The 20,564-nt window shown below is 41.0% G+C and overlaps 1 protein-coding gene and 1 long non-coding RNA gene across 3 annotated transcripts in view; one reads left to right on the top strand and one right to left on the bottom strand.

Annotated features, from left to right (window-relative positions):
* Positions 1–20,564, top strand: part of LOC126915279 (putative transcription factor SOX-15) — a 69,393-nt gene that overhangs the window by 40,009 nt on the left and 8,820 nt on the right. The gene's annotated exons all lie outside the window — the stretch shown is intronic.
* LOC126915311 (uncharacterized) lies at positions 2,316–2,979 on the bottom strand. Its single transcript, XR_007710159.1, has 3 exons — positions 2,773–2,979; positions 2,525–2,704; positions 2,316–2,458 (listed from the first exon to the last, which is right to left on the bottom strand). It is a non-coding gene; the product is annotated as an uncharacterized LOC126915311 (long non-coding RNA).

The following is a 20,564-nucleotide window of genomic DNA, read 5'->3' on the forward strand; positions in this document are numbered from 1 at the left end:
AGCACGGTATCGTGGTTTAGTGCCTCTGATTACCTGCGCCCCCTCCCTCCACCCCCTTCCGTTCAACTCCTCCCCCGCGATGTGCCAGTCCAAGTGGCCATGCGCTCCGGCTCGCGCTCGCAACAACACCACGCAACAGAAAGTCGCCTCTTCTTCTTCTTTCTTCTCATTCTCCGTTTTCCTTCTTTCTCTCTTTCTCTTTGTCTCGCTTAAACGTATATACACGTCGTTCCTTCTATTTCGTTCTGTTTCGTTGGCAGGATCGTACAAGAGAGAAAGAGAAAAACCTCCTGCCGAACGCGTGAGATTCGCGGCCTGGATAGGCTCTAAACGACGGATCAGGACGTACAGTATCTCACAATAATGGCGCACGGTGGAAGGCACCCGATAAGGTCGGCCTCGTTGCTAGATTTAAGGGACGGCGCGAGCGGCCCGTAGCGAACGTTCCGAACGGCGATTGAGAATTATTGGTCCGTATACGGACCACGCGTGCATGTATATACGTGTGTACATGTATACGTACGTACTTCTGCGTGCATATGTATGTACGTCGTGATATGTGTATACATATGTACACGGGTGTATGTACGTATTTGCACGTGTTATGTGTGTGTATTTATAGATATGTATGCGTATATGTATGTACGCGATAGTATATATGTGGTTGGTCGTGGCGGCGCTGCCTTTCGAGAGCGTCATTATTGTACGATGCTGTACGTTCACCGGGCCGATTCGTTCTGTGAATCACGGGCGTCGTTCGCCGTTGCAACGACGAAAAATCGCCGGACAAAAGGCGTTTTCTGTCCGGGGCCGACTCGTTATACCCGGGGCAAACGATCGGTTTTGATAAGCGGCACGGGTGGGCGTACGATGTTCCCTTAATCGTCGGAAACGGGACGGCCTGATTGTTATTGGATTATTTATTCAGTCGTGTTTTGATCGACGGAGACCATACGATTGACACGATGGCCCGAGGAATCGGTATAATTGCAGGTGAAAGCCAGGGGCCGGGCTAAGAACTCGTTCCCGCGTGATTTGTAGATTTTTTGTCTGCCATTGTAAGCTAAGAATTTCTGTAAAAATTGGCCAGAGTTTATTGGTTCAGTGATTGACTGAGGTGACCCGGTGGTGACGAATAAACGGTTGTGTTAATTACCGCTAGATGACGCTGGTCTTTATCGTAATGCGGCGCAGCCAATCACGATTAAGAACAAATGGCGAGAGTGATAGCGTAATAGGTCCCTGGCGTGGAACCAATCGAGGCGGAAGGAACAAGGTGATGGATTATCAGTAGTTACGATTTTTTGAAATTAAAAAATTGTTTTACGACGGTCATGAAAGAGATTTCAAAGGAAGATAAGACTTCTGTTGCTTTTATGTTGTACTATGCTTTTGATGTTGAAACAAATGTGCTTAGGAATTTACCTGGAATATAAATATTTCTATATAACGCTAGACAGAAGTCTTTGTGAATAAAACTCGACGAATTGGAAACAACTTGATACACGTTTTGCTTCATCTTATATTTCCAAACCATAACGATTTCCGTATTTTAACGAGGCTTCTATGAGAAGCGCTCGAAACCACTTTTGACTTGAACGTAAATCAATAATCGAGTTGTGGTGTCGGTACATTAGATTAGGTAATTGATCTCTTTTTAAAAGAGCAAAACAATAATTTACCTCCTGCGAATCTAATTTACAATTTTAGTTTAGTCCCTACGGTTATTAATAGTTAGCTGTGACTTATTTTAATGGCGCAATTTGTCTATGTGTCAAGAAGTCTAGGTACTTACATATCTAGCATTGAACACAAATAGTTTAGTTAGAACGCAAATAGTTAAAATCATATGATCTCAAATTTCTCTTCGGATGTCGAATATCAGGTAAAAAATATACAAGTCCAATATTAGTACGCGTGTTTTTATACAAAATAATACGATACCTCTGCTAAAAAAAAACACAGTTATTAATACAATTTTCCTCCTTGCTTTTTCTTTTTATTTCCTATGGCTTATGTAGTTTGTACACTGGCTATTATAAAAAATACAGTACAACACAAAAAATGACAAACTTCCCTTTCCACTTCGAATTTACCGGATGCCTGAGTTCCAAGAAGAAAAAGGTGTGATTATTTCTTGGACTGTATTCGACTACTATTTTATCTACCAATTTTACCTATTGAATAAAAAGACGACAAAAAAGAAGATGGCGAGAGACGTATCCTGCGAATGACTTCTCCAGATTGGCCCACGAAGCGATAACAATCTTAGCGAGAATAATTATCAAGAATCGCCGGAGCGTCGATGACCTTTAGTTGGCAGCGGACTTGCGAAATAGACTGTAACGAAAAGTTTGCGCGCCGCCGATTGAAATTAACGTGTACGCGTGCGCGCTGGTGATGCGTAAGAATCGTTTGAACTCCACAGCAAAGGCCTACTTTTCTTCCATGTGTACACCTATAAATAAGTACACTTGGAATATACAGATATGTATACATATACATACACATAGTTACAGCTTACGTGTACGTGTACTTAGATACACCTCTTTCTCGATAGCATCCTCCTCCACCTCGTTCGCTAACTTCTTCTTCCTCCTTCTCCTCCGCTTCTCGTCTCGTCTCCTTTGGCTGGTTCTGGAACAATAGCACCTCGGCTACACGGTGGATGAACTTCTGAGGCTAGGAATCGGCTCTGCCCACTCTGTGAATTTCGTTTCCGTAAAAATGGCCATAGAGAAAAGAGGTCGGCCGATCTAAAAGGCAACCTACATCCCGTGCGGCGAGGTAAACGTACTTAAAGTACAGGCCTCGATAATGCATCGTTTTACTACGTCAGGGTCTATTGCTGAAAAATAGAATGTAAATAAGCGTTTTCAAGCGGCCACGGTTAGGATACGGCCCCGTTTGCTCGCTCCCTCGCTCGCTGAAATGTCAAACGTGAATTATTCGTATCGCCAGTACGCCCGATAAAGTTTAGATAAGCCTTCTCATAGAGACCGATCGTCGAACCTGCTGCGTTCGATCGCGAAACAGAGGAAACACGTCCACTTTCAGAGTATTAATTATTTCTACGCTTTCGTACGTATTGTTTCGAATCCGCGGCTCTCTTAATTATAATCCGCGCTAACCGTCGAAGATGATTTACCACGCGTTAACGTACATATCTGCCCGACTTTCTTCCCTTTGTTACTGCACCTGTACCGTGTCCTAGTTCGCTATCGGCGAATGCAAATTATTATCGGCGTCGAATCGGTTCGCGCTACCAGCGGAACCCTTAAACGCGACTCGCGTCTAACCGCCTTCTGGCTTCAAGGAAACTTCTTGATCGTCTCGAGGCCGACATTTTAACGTACGAATAAATATATCCTCGCTAGCTGGCACGAGCACGATTCGTGGCCTCTTACCTCCTCGTAAACAATGCTACGGCGTAGCCGTGCGATAGACTGCCACGGGTACAACTTAATCTCATCGAGATTGAAAAGACCACGACGCGCGGGCGCGCGCTTTCAGGGTGCAAGAAACGAGAGAAAGGGCAAAGTTTGCCAGCGATAAAGGGCGACGAGGAGAACAGAGGATATCCCGTTCTGTATATTATGCGTTGCACAATGCAAAAGTTTGTCTCTGACCGTTCGAATTGGACGCGAAACATTATTCACCCTCGTCATTCTCTCCTCTCTCATCGTCGGCTGTGCTCGGACTCACCCTGCCAGGAACCCGAGCTTGTTCTGCTCGTTTTCTACGGCGTTGCTCGATTAACCCAAGACAAGATCGGGCTCTGGTACGATCACGAAACTCATTTGTTCCTTTATATCGTCTGCACACTCTCGTTCTCTCTTTTTCTTACTCCGGCCTCTCCGCCGTGCATTACTTACGTCCGTTTAGATCCCTCTACCTGCTGAACCTTGTTTCGTCTATCTAAGTTTAGGATCTTTCGGAGAATATTGCGATTATGCGTTCGTGGAAACTGTTATTGACAGGAACGCGGCGGCGGGACGCGCGATCGTGCCTGACGCAGACACAAATTTCACGCGCCTCTGCGCCTATCCCGTGCAGGCCGCGCTGGAATCTTGAACTTTGGTCGGCCACGGGTAATCTGATTGTCGGACTCGTCGATTTCAGGTTGGTCGAGCCTCGAAGAGGAAACGAGGATCCGAGAGATGAATTTCTCGATATCCGGCTATAGACGTTCATTTCCGCGGAAATATCCGAGTCTTGCTTGCCTGATTTTTACCATTTTTATTCACCCAACTGATCTGGAATTGTGCGATCTCGTTTCGATTGGCTGTTTTAAGGGTTTCCTCTGTTTCTAATACATGTTCTGTATGTTCTTATTAGAATTATTGTAGTTTAGCTAGCAGTTAAGGTCATGTAAAATCACGGTAATTTTAAGTACTGTGAGAACACTGATTCTTAAACGTTCCATTCAAAGATACTTCAGAAGTACTAGCTGAAATTAGAAATTGCTACATTATTGAACTCGTCTAATAATACCGTAAGGTACTTCTATGCATGGTGAATTTTTCTAAGCAAATATTATTTACAATCATCCATTATCAACATCACAATACCGCCAACCACGATCACCATCGGTTTCTATTACAATTTAGTTGAATTACCATAAAATCATTATCTATTTGATAATTATTACATGTATAACGATAAAATTCTCCAACTTTCATTATAATTATCAGCTAAAAACCGTGATAAATATTAAAAGATTGGAGATAAAGCTTCCCCAAATACTCGATTTATTCAATTCACCGTTCTCTTTTATGGTCTCTTTTCTCCGAATGTTCCTTCCTTCACAAAAAAAAAAAAGAAATACAACATTAATTTTACGAATTGTAGAAATACAAGACCTAGAATTCGTCATTTTGAGGAATTTGATAATTCCAACGGGAATCTCAGCGACTGGCTATCAAATCATCGTTTACTTCCCAAAGATCCTTGTAACCACCCGCAACCATCAAGCACGCTCGCAAAAGGACACGAAGCGACGCTAATTGTAAGTTGCGATTCCAAATGAGCCGTTAATCGTGCAGAGAAGTCCGCTCGAAGCGGTGTCCGTGAGGGGAGAGGCCTTCACGATATTCCGGTGGTCGCCATATCGAGGGTTAAATCTCTGGCGGTCTTGTTTTTACGGAGCCACCGGGAGCCCGGCGAGCAGATAATACCGACAAAGTCGTATCAGGGGCATTACGCACAGCCTTGCAGAGAAGAGGGCTCTCCTTGGGCCCGGTGCCTGCTAGGCGAACCAACGTAACGAACCTGCAGACAAGATCGGGACCAATAATTGCGCGCGTACATACAAAATGAGAATCGAAATGGAGAAGGCCGACGGATGGACGAACGATTGAACGAGAAGGCATGCGTGAGCTCTTGGCGACCTCGTAGGAAACGACACCTAAATACACACGTCGCGGCAATAGGATAACTTGATAGGATAATCTGATTATTTCTGTCTTCTGCTGGAACGATCCAGTGCGTTTGGTCTTTTAGAGACGCTTAGCAGATAATCGTGAAGCTTGTTACGCGAATTGGTTCTATTCCGGTGATGGAGATCGGTACATGTCGCAAAGTTCTGCTAAGGTAGTATTATAGAAATGTATCGAGATGTTCTGGACATCTTCTTGCGGGAATTTTTGGTGAAGAAATTTTTTAAATAATTAATTTGAAACTTTTCTGCGAAAGTATGCATGAAATGGTGAAAACTACACGTGTACAATCCCGTTATAAAAACGTAGGTAGTCTTCAACGGTTCATCGCAAAACGAGTTAAGAAACATCGTCGATCTTCGGAGCAACTTTGTATTTGTAATTGAGATACAGCCTGTGAAGATAAACAGGCGTCTTTTAAAGCGCCATTTACGCGTCCAAACTATCGTATCACAAAATATCGTACCAAAGCAAAGTTTTTAAAATCTGTTATTCTATCTCTAGCAAAATTCACCCATTGTAAGTGGTAATCCGTCTGCAAGTCCTACTTATTGAAAATTGGGAAATCCCAATTATAATCTCAAATAAACAAGCTTGCCCAAATACTTGCCAAATTTCGTCCAACTGCATCAGCCTCGCTAAACCAGCAGAAAACGCTATGTTCGCGGTTCGACGCGGAACGAGCTGAACGAAAAATCGTTCGAAAGAAACGCGTGTGCACGTCCACGTGTGTAGATACGCACATAGACGAACGACGAAGAATCGAGGAACCGACGGGTTGGCTAAGCTAAAGCAATAATAAGCCATAAGCGCGGTCTCTGCATAGAATGCCGGGTAATGAGGTGGAGTTGAGAGCGGAGTCTGGCCGCACCCTTACCTTACCTTACCTTCCGACCCACCTATCCCCCAACCAACGAATGAACGAACGGCGACGACTAGCCACGAGGACTACGACGACGATGACGACGACGAAAGAGGAGGATTGCGAGGACGAACACGAAGGAAGATTACAACATCCGCCACTCGTGTGTGGATTTACCTGCAGAGAGAAAATAAATTATTATATTTATGAAAATACACGTCGCGAGCAACGAAGGTGGAATCGCGTTGTGTTTACGGAGGTGGGACCCCTCGAGCGCCGACTACGTTCCACCGACGACTCTTTCTCCACTCGAAGAGAGCGCAAGAGAAAGATGCAGAGAAAGAGAGACTTTTGTCCCCCCTGATCGCCGGTCTGCATTGCACCACGCCTGTACAGCTCCGATCAGAAGTGACGGGTGCGATCGAGCCGCTCGAACGAAAGTTTCCGGCTCGGCTAGGCCGATTTCGTCGAGATTTAGCCCAGGTCCCAAGCATTTCAAAGTGCGTAAACGTAATAACATTGGCTAGAAGCGAAGGTGTATGGTGTCGGTAGCGGTGGCATCTGAAACACTTGGAATCTGTAAAAAAATTCGAAGCAACTTGGAACACGATTCGAGGCCTGTGACTCTTGAAAATCTCGATCTTCTTGAAAGTTTTGAAAATCTTGTTGGATTCGAAAGTTTACAGAGGTTTTGAAAGTTCGACTAGTATAACGTATTTTACACGCATTTTGATTAATTTCGTTGAAACGGATCGTGAATATAAAATATTAACAGAAGCCTGGAAAGTTCGAGTTATTTTAAATGCAAGGCTTGTTAACACTTTTAGGAGTTTTAAGCTTCGAATCACGCTCGAAGTTCGACTAGGTGTGGATTTGGTGTAAGCCTTTTTCTTCCTTTTCCTGGCTAAAGTTTGGTAGTTTGCTACGAGATACACAGTTTAGATAGTATTGTAGATTTATTCAATTGGATGCGTTATTTGCTTGTATAGGATGACTCAAAATGAACGGTGTTCGTTATTTCGAATAACATTGACGCGAATATGGTATTATGTTTTATTTTATTACGATCTATCTAATTAATGCGAGTTTTAAATTGTTAGCGTATTTTTGCTCTACTATGGAGAAAGAAAGTATTCGTTAAACAGCCAATTTGTGGCAAATTGATATGAAGTTTTTGCGACTTACTATTATCCAACGTTTAGTTTAAACACAATAAGTGTATTACTGGATTTTTTAGAAGAGTACCATGTTTTACCGCCTTTTTGCGTTGGGCCAAAGAACAAAATGTTCAGAGCTACTCAAAGACAGAATTTTATACTTTCTTGCAGTCATTGCCTTTACCTATAAGTTCAACAGATTTATTTTCATGAAGGAGTAGCGGTTCATTTAGAACTTTCAATTAAGATTATTCCGTTACGTGCAGCAGTTGAAATTCTGTATTATTTTATTTGTCGCAGTTCTTCCATTAATCTTCTTTCCGAAATTAATTAAATTTTCTTAGCATAGAATGAAAATTTTCCTTCACAGTTCAGTTTACCACTCCTTTTTATTGCCTGTAGTAATAACACAATACTACATTTAAAACAACAGCAATCTCATTCTAACATGATTTATGATAATAAATCTATTTCTTTGTAATAAATATTATCATGTGTCTGTGCATCATATACTTCCAGCCAATAAAATACTATTTTTTACACGTTCTCATTAAATACAGGCTTAGTTTCCAATCGTAATCAAGTTTTTTGCCACGATGCGATCATCAACGATCGTAACGATCCTTCTATTGGACGTTCTCATCGCGAATCTTCCTCTTACATCAATATCACATTAACGTTCGTCGATAGGAAATTACCGCGCAAAATTCAAACGAAAATCAAGCTGAAATGCGAACCTAGTAAAACGTCATATCGCTCGAAGAAATGTCTTGGATCACAAACGCCGAGTCTAACTATAAATCGCGCAAACGAGCGTTGCTCATTGCCGCATCGTTTCGTAAAAAGTATTGTCCGCTTTCGTTAACATTCTTCCCGACGATCAAGTAAAACGTTTCCGGACGTTCGTTACTACGAACCAGTAATATCGCTTTTTTCAACCGAACCACCCGTAGTGAGCGGCATTGTATTACGTGACAGAATTTTATTGGCTAGTTTCAAATAGGTTTCCCCTGCGAGTTTCTTGTAGCATACGATATATGAAATACGCGCAGATCGATAGGGTACGTGGATACGATCTGTGTTTAAAAATGAACATTTCGACGATGCTTGAACCCTCCAGCCGTGGATGACTTTTCATATTTCTTTGTGGAAAATTGCGGACGATTTTCATATTTTTGCAGTAAAAAATCGCGAACGAAACTTATCATAAGTACATAGATGCAAGAATTTTGAAGGTGCAAGATATCGCGAAGTATACGTAGCATGCAGTAATACGTAAAATATTCAAAGTATACTACTTTCTTTGATAGTAGTATACTAATATTTGATAGGGAAAGTTTTCTTCTGTTTTCTACTGGGATTCTACCTTCCTAGTTATATTCTCAAAAATACGAATTTGTTTAAAAATCTAAATTCATAAGGAGACTCTTAATGCAATATCGTTGTCCACCAAAATTAACAGAATAAGTAACTATACTTATTATTAGAGTAGCTAGTTTTCCCGTAACACAAGAATTAATCAGTAATCGATACTCGTACATGTACATTTTGCCTACAGAGCCGCGATAGAATTAAATACGCTACACGTTAACATTTAATTTTTGCAAAATATTATATCGTATTAACGTACTTCTTCTCCAACGATATTATCTAACAATAAGTTATTCGCATTGCTGAAAACTTTTTAGTCGATGAAATTTATCTTATTTTAATTATCCTAGAAAATTGAGTAACGTTGGTCACGTAGTCACGTATTAACCGGTTTAGTTTTTATTAACTTCACTAGTTTGTAAACTGAGAAAGCTCACGGTTCCAAGTTTATGGAGTTTAATGCCATTGTGAGGAGTTAGGACTTAAAAGAACTGGACATTTGTTGTTTCGTAAGTAGAGTTTTCATCATATTATCGTGAATCCGCGTTCTTTATACCAATCACACACATGTAGATCGATTAATTACATTTTGTTGAAAAATGGAATAAAAACAGTTAAGGAGTAGGACGACGATATTATACAGGGTGTTTTGGCAACTGTGTTACAATCGACAACAGGATGATCCTATATGAAAAAACAAGTCGAAATTATATAATAAAATTTTTTCATGTGACATTTCGTTTTCGAGAAAATCGAGTTTGGTAATTTGTCAAGTATACTTCAACTTAACTACCGATAACTTAATTACAGATTAAACATAACGAGCAAACAGTCAGAAATTATTCTACATACGAAAATAAGTTAACAATGAAAAATGAAATTTTTACGTTTTCGTTTTTTTTACGAGCCTTATTTTCAATAAAATTGAGACTTTGAACATGTCTAGCTAAGAACTGGTTTTATACGGACGCATAATAAATTCTCGAATTTACTTAGCTCAAAAACCAAAGTGTTTTATGAGAAAATTGTACTTTATATTTTTTACTTATTTGCAGATATATAATTATCTTCTGTCGACTGTTTACTCTCGTCGAGTCCGGAATTTGCCAAGCTCGAGTACACTTGACAAATTTTTAAACTCGATTTTCTCGAAAACGAAACGTCCTATGGAAACATTTTATTCTATATTTTCGACAGATTTTTCCATGTATTATAGAATCACCCACGTATTGTCGATTGTACCGCAGTTGCCGGAACACCCCGTACATCAAAGACGAAATTTATCGTGCAACAACCTAATGTTTCTGTAGACCGTAGACTATCGGCGATAGTCCATAAGGATATGTTAAGGGAAATTGACAAACGCGTGTGTCATCTTCCACTCGCGATTCATCGCGATGGAAATGTTTCGTTCTCGTGTTCGTTCACGAGCATTCTATCGTGGTGTCCTCGACGAAGAACGTTTTCGTGGTGAAACACTCGCCTGTTAACGCTCGCTTGGGACGAGCGGACGCGCTGGGATACATGCATAACGCAGCACGACAATTGCCGTTTCGTAGCGTGATATTTCTCGCTTCGAGACACCCAAGGTAACGCGGCCCGCGACGATGAATGATTTTCCAGGAAGAGATTCAACGCTGCGCCCACGACGAGCCGCAATCAGGAATGCCGCGAAACTTGTATTTATCGTTTAGAGTTTTCATCGACCAGTGGGAAGTCAGGATTAATTTTCATCGATCGAACAACGAGTTAATGCGTGAGAGAAACGTAGTGCTAATGGCTCGAGGATTTGGTGACAATTATGATTGAGATACGAGATGATTAAGAACCAAGCAGTGAAACGATACATAAAAGTCATGAGAAACCTTGAAACAAGTATCTGTGTAGTAATGTTGAAAGTTATTTTTGATAGAATGTAACCTAATGACAAAGCTAAGGATAGAAAGATCGGAATTCTTTGTCATGTTATTTGATTGATGCGTAAGAAATTTGAATTTAACGACCCAATGCTAGCTTAAGGTTTGGTCTATTATCAATCACGCCGAAGAAAAGATTTGCTATAAATCACGTGCATTGAATAGAAAGAAGTATTAAATATGGAGACTTCATTATTGACCGCTATGAATAATCAAAATATTCGTATAATTCTATTACATGATGTTAGATTTGGCAAAGTTGCTACGAAAGCTAGCGAAAACAAAAATTTATTGTTTAGGAAGCTTAAATAATTATATATATAATAATTATATATACCTATAATTTGTATAATATCTTTTTGATATATAAATTACTTTAAAAGAGACTGCAACAGTTCCATTCTAAAACATTTGCTAAGTCTGCAACAATGAAACTGGTTAATCATTGGATATTGAAATATTTGATATATTATATTAAAATTATTTTGATTAAATGCATGGTGTTTGGGAAAGATTATATGCTGTTAAAATTCTATTTGGAAAAATATTTCATATCGACCAACCTCATGTTACTCTATCAGAGATGGTCCACGAGATAAAAGGATTAAATACTCCATTAAACGGTTAAAAATTGCAATTTTACCGATAGTCGCTCGTAGTTAAAAATAGTTGCTTAAAATATCAATAATTGTAGTAACTAATAAAGATACATCAAGAAGTATATTACACGCAACAACGACTACACGTGTGTCCAAAGAATTCTTTATTTCGATAGACAGCTCTGTTACGACGCGATCCAACCAATCCACCAATGTCTTCGAGAACTTCTGTTCATCTATCGCATAAGCATACTGTACGCGCTGAGCACGTGGACAAAGCGAAGGGAGCTCAGTGTGGGCCCCCTTGCGACAATCTCTGGCTCCTTGCTTTCGCCCGACGGAAAAGTAATCTGTCTGCGGCGATCAGCCAGACCTCTGCCGATCTTAATGGATTATCTGATGTTCGTCCCCGTTTGGTAGACGTAATCGAGTTCCTGCTAGCTCGTGAATGACTGCCACCGAGAGACGCTTGGATTCCTTCAACTTTGGGGTTGTACCGCGACTAAACGGGGAAACGACCAGAGAAGAGGTTGATCGGCGATAATTGAGGGTCTCTGGCCGGATTGAGCGGTATTAAGCGTATGTTCGAACCTGTTTCAGCCATTTCCTCTTTTGAATAGAATTGTTTTTAATTCCTTAACTTTGAACTTTAAAGTTCACGCGTTTCTGCGTTTGAAACTCTGGTCTAACTATCGCCGATAGTATCTTAAATGCAGAGTTACAATACAAAATTTAAAGATACACACTTTAGATACTTGTTGAGCTGTAATTATCGGCTAGTGAATTTTGGTTTTTAATATTATGGTTATGAAATGGAACTGCAAGAATTTGTTTAATGATATACTTCCTAACTTCTACTCTGGTTTTACTGGTTTTGTGAAGTCTGAAGATATTGAAGTATTTCTAACATTATGATACACTGTTTTATTTTTCGCTTTAGTGTCACGAGCTTCTTTAAAGTATATATTATTCTGATACATTTCTTGCACATTGCTAAAGCAATACTTTTTTCTTTTAGCAGTGTTGCGTTTAGGTTAATTTTTAGCACTGGTAATATTCCACTACTTGGCCTTTAACAGGTTAATACAACAGGAAACAAAGATACAAGCTTAAAAACGAATCTTAAGAGACTAAATATCTCGTTGTAACTTTAACGTTCAATTCTAAAGTACTTTTAAAAGTCTTTCTTCTTGCAAGGTGTTAAAGATCACCGGCGAATTCCGCGAGGGCTCTCAACCGGAAGTGACGTTACTACATGTATACTATATACTCTTCCCTCGTTCTTTCCATCTTTATCGAGACTCTGTTCATCGCTAATACCTTTTGGTCGTCTGACTGGCGAATAAAAAATACAAAATCATCCCCTGCCATTATATTCCTAGTCAAAGATTCTTGCGCCTGCCAATGGTAGGGGAGCGCGGAGGAAGAGAATACCCGTTTCCCAGACAGCCAAGCACCGTGTCGTGCCGGCTGATGTCTTTGTCCGAAAAGTAACTGTCAAAGTTGAAAGAGCAAAGTGTCGTCGTCGTGGTTGCTGCACGCGAGACGTGCATGTGCATCGTAACGACCTCGTGCTAGCAACCCCTCCCAAAGGCTCGTGTGGGTGTGCCAAGTACCTGCACGCAACGACACGCTCGCGCGTAACCGCGTGTGCATGTGCGTTATTGGCATTGCCTATGAGCGAGACGAGGAACCGCGATATCATCTGAGACCAGACGAAAAGAGACGGGACGAGCGAAGAAACGAACGAAGAGAAAGGTGAAATAAAGTGATAGACAGAGAGGGAGAGGGAAAATTACAGAGGGAGAAGAGAGAAAATAAAGAAGGTAGCGAGTGTGCGTTCCGTGTGTATGTGTGTACACGTGCGTGTGACCGAGCGCACAACGAAGGCTAAACACCGACACGACAGGACACGAGGCACAACACACGACGCCAACGGAGATGAGATACATCACGGGACGGGAGACGTATTATTAATGGTGACAGTGGGCGACCCAGGTTGGGCGGGGTGCACGATGCGGTCCCACCGATGTGGGCCTCGCTTTCGACCTCTTCTTCTTCTTCTTCTTCGTCTTCGTCTTTGCTTTCATCTCCGTCTTCATCTTCGTTCCTCGTCTGATTCTCCGAGCCCTCTCTCTATAACGCTGTTTCCTGACTGCTGCTGCCTATATTAACTATTACACACCGGTCGCGGACAAGCCGTATCGAGAAGTTAAATGAACGCATTTTCTGCTTCGTAACGTCGATCAACTGTGATTCCATCAAACCAATTCGACGCGGTCCGTTTCGGCGTTTAGCTATAATTCATTCGTAGATCGAATCGGTTTAGCGGTTTCCAGTCGTATCGGCCGGACTTAACGGAATACTCGGTTAGCAGAGTGTAGCAGAGGGGTTTTATAGGAAGATGAATTAACAAGCTAGGGTACCGATTTAATTTCGATTGCGTTAATTTCATTTCAATTGCCCGTGTGGGTTGGGTTGCACTGCGACGAATACGAGATGTTTCTACTTTTGATTCATTTATTCCTGTAAAATGGTCAGTTGATATTTAAAATTGAGTCACGAGTAAATTTTGTTGCAAGTATACAAGTAGCTAAGATATTGAATAAGTTTATGGATGTAGATCAAACACACGCAGGAATTTTCTTTCATTAACTTTTTATGATTATTCGTATATTGGCCTCTGAAACATCGTCGCTCGCTAAGAGAGTTAAAACGTTCTATCTAATGCAAGTACATTAATTTGATCTCCAAATATAAATGGAATTTAGTCACAGCTCATGGACAACTGGTGCAACACGGTTTAACTATAATCTATCACGAGTATGACATATTTAGTGTACAACATTAGTGTACGACAAGCTGTTAAACATAGGCGAGCTTTGTTTCTTTCCAACATCACCTTCAAATCGAAAACTATACTCGGTAATGTTCACTAACAATTTTCTCTGACAAACACCGCTCGTAGAAAACTTGGTTGTAGAATCGCCTAATGAAATTTGAATTACAAGACACTCATTTCTCAAACATATTTCTATCGTTGGTATTTTCTTAGAATCTTCAGATTCAATATGTCATTTTAACTACTTAAGGTACGCCAAACTACCCTTGTAACGACATACTTTTCATCTCACGTAACTTTCACCGTATCTATCGAACACGAGCGCCATTATAGAGGCTACGTATTCTCATTAGATTTTCTTGCACGACAAAAACCCGTCCTTATTCGGTATCTCATCGATCGACGTCAATTTTGCCAGCCGCGTAGCGCATCAGTCGCTCAGCGGCTAGAGGTCCCGATAAATTTAATTGCGCGGCCGCTCGCGAACCGATACATCATGTATATTTATTACCGGCGTCGCGTGCGTGTAATTTAGCAATCGTTCGATCGTGGTCGTATATAAACGGTGTGAAACTCATCGAGAGGAGAGCACGCTTCACGCCGCCGGCTGAAGGACCGTCGCGCGATCATGTCATGACTCGATGCTCGAGGGTTGAGCAAATTGTTTCTTAAACGAGGCGTTTCTTCAGCAGGCTGTCAGGGGGCGCTAGAAGCGATTCAGTGCACCGCACGAAGAGATTTATCGCGCTCCGTACGCGCAATTAAAGCCACGTATAAGAGTGCGATTGGAAGGCACGAACGAGTGCGAGTGGCAGCTAATTCCACACGGTATTCTAAATGCCGAGCGAGAAGTTTCTCGCTCGATTCTGGAAATGTCACGTTCCAGCGATGCTGCATCCGCGAGCAGAGCGAAATTCTCTGAGTGCCGGTGTTAGTCTTGCTGCTGGCGTGCGTGCATAGAAACGCGGCTTAATCGACCCTGTCGCCACGCTGGCTGCATTCGCCGTGTGCGTAAATCACCGCGGAATCGTTAATTAACCGGGCAGAACGAACGAGCTTTCTGGAAAATGTTAGCAACCAACGAAGTTAAATATATTCGTGCGCGCATATACGCGTGTATGTGCACACACGGTGTGTTTCGTTGACAGATGCAAAAAGACATTTCGGCACGAGCGATCTGCAGGCGCAAGGGGAGCTAACGTCGAATCGAGAGACGTAATTTGTCGCGATCTCCGTTGGCGTTAATTTATCACGCTTCGAGGAATTCACGAGTCGGCCGGTCGTGTATACGCGCGGTCAGATTAGGCGGCGTGGATAAGGCAGCCTATTAGCATCGGTTCAAATGAGATTTCCGAAGTATGCTCGCCGCTGATCGACTTATTGTGACCCGCATGCGCTTTGCATACATTTGCGTGCGTCGCGCGGTCGCGCGTGTGCGCCTGTCGCCCGTTGCGATAACGGAGTTCTTAATGCTTTTGCTGTGCACAGCGATCGAGGTTTCTTTGTAACGCGAAATGAATTTCAGAATTATTCTGTCAGGATCTCTTAACATAAAATTTTAGTTTCCAATCGGATGTATGATCTTTATGAAAGAGATTAAGAACTTGCAACGTTGTTCAATTTAAAATTACCTTTAATATTTGTATTATAAAAGCTGCACCATGAAAAGTTACAATTTTATTAGCAACACATCAATCGGCGGATATCAGCGTTTCGATAGTTGAAAAGAAGAATAATATGTTGAATCGAAAAAAAGTAAAAAATTAGAGAAATAGAAATTTTCTGGGAAACCAAAAATATCTTCAACACGCAAGAAAAAGGCAAAAGTGTCACGTACATGTATCGTGTTCTTTTCCCGCAATCAGCAAATAGTTTCGACCTCTATCAAAGCCAAACTCTGTCTCTTCGTCGTACTGGGAGTCGCACACAGACGTTGGTACGGATTACGATCAGAAGACGACGAAACAACGGCACGATAGCTGATCCAACAAGGACTGAAGTGTTTCCGATGCGAGTGCGGTCTGCTTTTGACCGAAACGCTGAAATTAATGAAGTCGTCTGACTAGGGCCGAGAGCAGAGTAAATTAGAGGTACACGGCAACCATTAGAATACTTAACGAGGACGTCATGGTGGGAAGCAGTGCGCGGGTGTGATGATGAATCACTGCCGGCTAGCTCACCGCGGAGCGCGCCCAGGAATATTAAATTAAGTTTACTTATTGTCGGCCAAAAAGTCTCAGGCGCCTATCCCTCTTCTTTTCCTTCCACAGTTCCTCCTCGTCCGCTTCTGAACCTTTCAGCTTCGCCCTGACTTCACTTTTTCTGCGAAACACGCGGAAGCAAATGGACGAGTGCAACCGCGAAGAAGGTGGAAAGTTTGGGAGACGAAGAGTCGAAGAGAAGAAAGAAGTTGCGGTTTCTTCTTTTCTTTGGCTATCGTTCTTTTTTCAACCGTCTTATTTTCCTCGTCGTCGGCGACATTCGTCGCTCCGTGATGACGCGGATATAACGAATGCAGAGGCAGAAGTAAGCACAGTCATAAAAGTTACGTCGAAGTATCTTATTATTCTTTCTATTTTCATTCCATCGTTGACGATTTGGAAAGGCTTGCTTTCATATTTAAGTAAAGGATAATGGTAAATATACCTTCACCGCGTTTGTGGAATTTATGCTTATTAAATATAATAAATATAGTAAATATGCGTACACAGCGTCTTATAACTACCTTAAAATTGTCGATTCAATTGAAGAATTAAATAGAGTATTCATCGAAGATTGATTGTAATCATTTAGGTATGATTTTTTGGAAGACAAATACGAATCTCATTGGATAGGGTCAGTGATTGCAACCTCCGACGCTATTTCAAGTAGAAAATACGGAACGAAAGAGCACAGATCGACATTTAATTTTATGTAAACCACAGTGCAGGCGATATACCTACTTCTTGATACAATCTAAGCGATGGATCTGAAGTTCTAACGGACATTTCATATATTACAACCTGATTGTAACGTTAAAATTTATGGAGACTTGCGGGATTACTTATTAGATCGTTAATCCGTTACAGAAGCATAAAACATCACGTTTGTTCTTGCCTTTCAAATACTAAAATAATATCAATATCGAAAGACACGTATTACGTAACTGTACAATATTGAATAACGTGATAATAATTGGTTTAGAACAGAGATGTTCTTCTAACTAACTTTAGCAGCGTAACTAGTTAAGCTCGATCTTAATCAATTTATAAAACAAATATCGAAATTAATTTTATTAATACAATTCTTAGTCGCCGAACAATCACTTCCTTCTAACAATCTCGAAGAATTTAGTAACAAATTCACGACGTAAATCTTGCTCAGCTAAGTAATTCTCTCAATCACGGGTAATTTATCACTAGAAATCAGATTCTCAAAGAAATCTGGACTTCATTCCCCGTACGAGCCACGTATACAAAGACAAGCGACAAAGGAGATTCCATTGAATCTTGACGAGCACGTCGCAGGAGTTTACTTCCACGCGTCAACCCTGGCCGCTGTCCTTTCGAAAAGTACTTGTATCGCAAAAAAGGGCAGCCGCTCGAAGAGAAAAGAAGCGGAGGACGAAGAAGAAGACGAAGAAGAAGGGGACAAAGAAGGAGAGCCAAGTAAGAAGAAACTCGGGGCGACAAAAATGGACTTTACAGGGAGACTTAGAGAACCCTGCGACCATCTCTTTTTTTTTCCTCCCTATATATACTCCTTTTTCCACGTGTACCTTTTTTCTTTCTTTTCCACTTCTCTCTCTCTCTCTCTCTCTTTCTCTTTCTTCCAAGCTGTTTTCGTTTTCTCCTCTTTATCCACTGCCTCCCTCTTCGAGGCTGAGTCGTTCGGGTTAGCGTCTCCTCCGGAGTTGAAATATACAAAATGAAATATGAAATAATGGTTCGTGCCTTGTGGCTGGCTGAAGGCACGGGCGCACCCATATCTACGCCCCCATGCGCCTATGTACCTATACGGCCCCGTATACGCCGATCCCGTGTACATATGTACGCGCACACCATATACATCCGCCTCGCTCAAGTTTTTCGTTCTTGTCGTGAACATCTTACGTTCGTATTAACCCTTATCCCTGCTTAATGATATTCCGGCCTACCATGCCGGACGGGCATATTGAACGCAACTAAGGCAGATTCCAGCCCGTCGTCGTCGTCCGGCCGGCCAAGCCCTCCTGTAATTCGTATCTACGCTCGTCCGACCATTTTTCCGCTTCCACCACCAACGACCACGGGGACGACAACGACGACGACGACCTAGCCACGTAGCGGGCAATTAGGGGCAAGCCTCGTAGCATGAATTAAGAGTATCGCCGGCCAATCGGCGAACGAACCACAGCCAGTCTTATCGATCCTCGAAATAACGCCGCGATACCTTCCTCCTTGGTAGCTTTACCGGCACCGGTGATTCTAATAGTACGTATGTAGGAATGGTGAATGCGGATCTTACGTATGGAAGAATTTATAGGTTCTCAGTGAAAGATTGGATTGGATGGCGTATGACCGGCTATGTATGATGTTGATTTCCATGTGTGAAACGCATTTGGAGGAAGTTGGAAGATAGAAAAATGCGCGAAATACGTTGTTGTTTTTTTTTTACTGAGTGTGCTTCTGAAGATGTTCAACGCGTTAACTGCCGCGCAAATTTTATATATTTCGCCTTGAGAGTTATGATAGATCAAAGTATAGATACTATAGGTTAGCATATATAATTTTTGCAAAATATTGTATTTGCACACTTTCTCTTTAACAATGTTATGTAAGATAGAAGAGTGTTAGACATTGTCGAAAATGTCCTAATCGACGAGGTTTATCTCTTTTTAAATGTTCTAAAAAATTGAGTAACACGATAGTCAACGTGTTAAGTAGATTGCATAAAGGTTGGTGTACTGGAATTTGAAGATTGTTAAAACACGTGAGATTTAATAGGGACGGTATCCGTTGTTTAAAAGATTATTCGTGTTTATAAAAATTAGGTAGAATGTGAAAGTTCAGGCATTCCGAGAGATAGTCCGAACGCGTTGATGAAACTAAAACGTTGATGTCAATTTGCTGTATATCACGGAACAAATATAGTATTATCGGTCATTGTGCATTCAAGGATATTACGCATTATTTAAAAACGCAAATATGCAATATATGTACGTTGCGTCTTGTCGTTTCCTGTTTATTATAGCTAAACGTATCGATAACAGAGTAGGTTTTGTCAAAAGTGATAACATAGTATTACAGTATAGCGAATTGTACTTTGTAGATAAACATTTGTAGAAATTTGCAAATATTGCTGTTCATTTTTTATTAGTAATTAGCAAACTATAATACGTGTATATTATGTGGGTATTTTTTAAAAATATTAATTGTCATGTTCACCTTGTTAATCGGTAGGAAATGTATTCACGCACGGTGGGTGTTAAATCCAGCGATCAGTGTTCTACGTACAAAGAAAGTAACAGCTGGCCGCGAATTTATGGCGTCTTTTATGATTACAAATTCACGCAAGGTTTATGCCCCTGCACTTATCTTTATACATGGCGGCTTTGATTGAAACGTTCAAGTCGAGTTTCTCATTTTAGCAATAAATCTATATTTCTAAGGTTTCTTCCTCGTAAAACGTTTTACGATCGAAATTGAAGCATTTTCTTAGTCAACTTTGAATGCTTTTACAAGTTGACGTGCAAAATAGCGGCTTGTCTTGTATTAATGGTAACATGATAAATGGAACCACGCGAATACTAAATATCAGGTTGTCTCAAAAGTTTCTTTCGTTTTATAAGGAAATAATAGATGCACCACGTTCTTTTGTTTTATATTATTTTATTGAATTACGTATGATCCATTTTGTAGTAATAGAACAAAACGAAAGAAGCTCTTGGGACAACCTAATATGTTACGTATTAAATAATAACTCTTAAGTACCTGTGTGTAACTTGCTATTATTAGCATACTTAAGAGACAATTACGCAGAGACAAACGCGTACTATACACAGATGACAATAGTTGAAGGAGTATGGTAGAAATGAATAATCCTAGATAAATCCGATCTGATCTTAAAAAAGGTCAGAATACATTTCACATTCGTGCAACTGCGTGTCTTTAATAATTGCAAAAGGAATAAATTGAAACTCCAAATTTGCCAACTTATTGGTTCTAGTAGCTATTAAATGATTATTTGATAAACACAATACTAATTACCTAACTCTGCTACATAAACAGACATCCGATAATTATTGAAATAAACCACATACATAATTAAACCGCTACAACCGCAAAGAAAAAGATCGAGCATCCTACAGCTCAAAAGTTCAGTCCCCGGAGGTATCCAGAGAAAAGAAGCAATAATCTCC

This window comes from Bombus affinis, chromosome 4 (assembly GCF_024516045.1).
Source record: "Bombus affinis isolate iyBomAffi1 chromosome 4, iyBomAffi1.2, whole genome shotgun sequence".
NCBI lineage: Eukaryota > Metazoa > Arthropoda > Insecta > Hymenoptera > Apidae > Bombus > Bombus affinis.